This window comes from Malaclemys terrapin, chromosome 13 (assembly GCF_027887155.1).
Source record: "Malaclemys terrapin pileata isolate rMalTer1 chromosome 13, rMalTer1.hap1, whole genome shotgun sequence".
In the NCBI taxonomy this organism is placed as follows: domain Eukaryota; kingdom Metazoa; phylum Chordata; order Testudines; family Emydidae; genus Malaclemys; species Malaclemys terrapin.
The window spans coordinates 33,715,267-33,719,398 of NC_071517.1; positions in this window are offsets into that span (position 1 = coordinate 33,715,267).

The window sequence follows — 4,132 nt, forward strand, 5'->3', positions numbered from 1 at the left end:
ACCATCTCCCACAATAAAAAAGATGTAGATAAACTTATTCTTCCCTCAAAACACCATATAATTCAGGTCAATGTGGGACAGCTTTCCTCAGAAAACTTACTGATGGAAATGCTTCCTTCTGAGAACCAGATGTGGACAATATACTGTGATGCATAAATGCAATGGTTATATAGACTATGCCAGAATGTGTACATTAGTTGATGTGGTTCACACACAAATGTGCATGTGTATCCTTTTGCACCAACCACTGTTCTCTTCTGCCTGGTTTCAGACATTCTGAATTTTGCTCCTTTTTACACTTTGTAGAACAGGTTTTCTTCAGCTCAAGTGATCGCCAGTGCACCGCTACCTCGATATAACGCAACCCGATATAACACGGATTCGGATATAATGCGGTAAAGCAGTGCTCGGGGGGGGGGGGAGGCTGCTGTGCACTCCGGTGGATCAAAGCAAGTTCAATATAACGCAGTTTCACCTATAACGCCGTAAGATTTTTTGGCTCCCGACGACAGCTTTATATCGAGGTAGAGGTGTACTTCCAAAGCTACAATAGCATTAGCATCTGGCAACCAGGAAGGCTGGGCTTTCCAAGGGAAGCAAAGGGAAATAAGCACCCAAATCACAGTTGGATGTAGGTGCCTATCTCCTTTGAAAATCTCAGCCAGACTTCATATTTGGTCAAGGATTAGTTCCAATATTAGAGCCTCACCTATGCAGTGAAATGATATTTCAGACTGAGAAGAGGGACTCACTACAAACACATCTTCACAGCTTCTTTATCCTCCCTCCAACCTTGAATACTTGGTCATGCACAAAGTTTTTTCTGAGTGTTCTGCTTTTTCGGGAGGGGATCTCTGCAGATAAAGCTGGGGGAACTATGGGAGAGGAGCATTTCATTTTGGAACCATGCCAAAAGTCTTCAAACACAGTTGGACAATAAGAGCCCCAATGATAGAAGTCCCTTCTCAAACTTCCTGCCTCTAACTTCACAGGAATTTTTTCAGGCTCAGTGTTGTGAAATCCTGAGTGACCCTGGGGAAGAAGAAAGGCCCAGTCAAAGAGATTGTTAATAAATCCAGTTAAGATTGCAGGCGATCTTCATAATTCTGTTGAGATCTGTTGAAGTTAGTCAAAGTGGCCTAAAGTGCCAATGGGATTTGGGTGACAAACTTCCATAGGTTGTTCTGAAAATGGCAGCCTAAATCATGCCTACATTCTGCAGCACAACTTTTCTGAAGACCCCCTTCACGTCTTTGTTCCTCAGTCTGTAGATGATAGGGTTGAAAGTTTATGCTAGGCCCCCTTTTCCCATAGTTCATATTATTAAGGACTCAGCTCCTTCCCAGGTGTACACTTCCTTGGCTCAGATGCCCCAAATGCCCTAGTGAAAGTCCCTGTGTTCATTGCAATCACTTGGGCTTCTTTGATATGCAGAATACATGCTGGCCACACCATGTGGGTCATGAGTTCTAGGTTTAATTCTTGGGTCTGCTGCAGACCCACGGGATGAATTTGGTCCCATTCACTTCTCTCATAGTGCTTCACTCTGTGCATTGTCCTGTTATAAGCAGTACTGAGGAGAGAAATCAGGGGCACCAAACCTTCCACCTCCTAAGCCCACATCATGAGAAGGGCCTTTTCTTTCCAGACATTTCCTAGCTGAAGAGTGCCTAGAGCAATTGCTCAGGCACCCAATCTCCTCCCTTTGAAATTAAGGGGTATTGGGCCACATCTCATCTTTCATGACTTGAAATTGTTCCCGGGATACTTGTTGTTAGGACCTGCAGTAGTTTCTTGATAGGTGACACTGTCATATGGCCGTGCCAAGGGTAGAGCTGGTTATGGGCTAGAGACACCTCTGCCTACTCTCTGGTCTCTCTGAAAGCACCCACCTCAGGTGTTGAGCCTCTTGCCCTCATCAGTCTCAGGGAAGAATCTCACACTCCTTCCACTCTCAGACCAGGACCTACGTACTCTATCCCGCATATATCCCACATACCAACTGCTTTTCACCCTGCAGCTCCAACTGGGCTTCAGGCACCAGTGACCAGTGACATTGACCAATGCCTACCTTAAAACAAAGTATATTTTTTAGCAATTGGAACAAACATTTAAAAATAGATTTCAAAGCAACAAAGAACCTACACACATCTAATCAAAGGGCTTCAGCTGGTTGCCTGCAGGTGTCAGGTATGACTTTTTTCTCCAATGCACAGTTGGTCTGATGGATTCTGTTTCTCGCCTCCCCTTCATTTGAAGCATCAGATATTGGCCTCAGCTGGAGCTGGGGCACTGGATAGGGTGGGCCAGTGCTCTGAGGTGGCCCAGAGAACCATTTTTTCTAGATGCCTGGCTGGTGCGTCTGGCTCACATACTCCAAGCACTATTGTTCACTTGATTTGGGGTGGAGAAGGAATGTCCCTAGCTCAGATTGTCCGGGACCTTGGGGATTTTGCAGACTGCTCTGTTGCTTTTCCTCTTGCCTTTTTAATGCAGTTGTGATTTCTAGTCTCTTCTCCAGAAATTAACCCCTTCTATTTGTAATCATTACTTGAGCCTAGATGCACATTGGCCGGATTTTTGTCACCATCCCCCATAGGACCTAGTTTAAAGCTCTCCTTATCAGGTTAGCCAGACGATGTCCAAAGATGCTCTTCCTAGTATTTGATAGATTGAGCCCACTCCAGCACAGTAATCCTCTTTTCTGGAACATCAGCTCGTTGTTCAAGAAGCCAAAGCCCTCTTGCTGACAACAACTGCGTACTCACACATTTACTTCCATGAATCGATGGTCCCTACCCAGGCCTTTTCCTTCAACAGGGAGGAGGGAAGAGAACATCACTTGCACTCCAAACTCTTTTATCCTTCTTCCCAAAGCCACATAGTCTGCAGTGATCCACTCAAGGTCATTCTTGGCAGTATTGTTGGTGCCCACGTGGATAAGTAGGAAGGGGTAGTGGTCCAAGGGCTTGATGAGTCTCGGCCAACTCTGTCACATCCTGAATTCTAGCTCCAGGCAAGCAGCACACTTCTCAGGATTCCTGGTCCTGACGGCAGATGAATGACTTTGTTCCCCTTAGGAGGGAGTCCCCAACTATCACCACCCCCCCTTCTCCTCCTCTTGGGAGTGGTGGTCATGGAACCCCCATCCGTAGAAGAATGCATCAATGCCTTCCGGTCAACAGGGTCTCTTTCTGATCCCTTCCCTCAGATGACCTGGGAGGAGGGAGTTTGAGCTGGTGAACCCAGAGGCTGTCTCCAAAAGACAGAGAAGGAGAGTAGGAAGGAAATATCTGCTGGGTGTGGGAGCAAGCAGACTATAGTTGCAGGCCATAGGGTCCCTGGGCTGGAACCCAGAGTAGTGGGCAGGCCCGAGTTCCCCAACCAACTGCTGGGAAAGTGGCACAGGACCTGGCCTTGGAGCAGAAGACTGTCTGGAGCGGTATGGGGACAATTGATTCACTGGGACATTGATACCCTGGAAGAGAAGGACTGTGCAGTGCCCTGGCCAGAGGGCTGAGTCACAGAGACAGAGTCCTGCAGAGTGAGGGAGGACACGCTGTGAGCAACTGTCACAAGGGGGGTGTCAGACCTGAGTGGAGCTAATCCCAGACATAGCCACAAAGAGACTCCCAGTGGTGAGTCTCCCTGATGGATGGGTTTCCCTCTTGTGTTATAAGAGAAGAAGTGACCCCACCCAACTCACATGCTCTCAGAAAGCCAAGAAGCTCCTGGGACCCAGCCTGGTCTCAGTTTCTCTCCATGACTCTGTTTTCCTCTCCCAGGGAAAAATGGGGGTTTTGAATGCTCCCACCCTCCCTGCATGTCTGTTCCCAATTACCACATTGCTCATGGTGTCTTTCAGATAGGACACAGCTGTGAAATCTTCCTTCTGTCTCAGTCTACTTTTTCCCAGTTGGCCAGCGCATTTGGCCAGACCATGTATGCCCCCCAGCTTGAATGACCCATTGTTTGGCTACTTGGACCCATTCATCTTTAATGCCCTGCAATGATTGGTTTTGTGACTGTCTGTAGCCTGTGGGTGAGGATGTTGGAATTGTCTGGAGCAAACTTGGCACATAAGTCACATTTTGGAATACTAATTAATAACTATTACATACACACACCAACA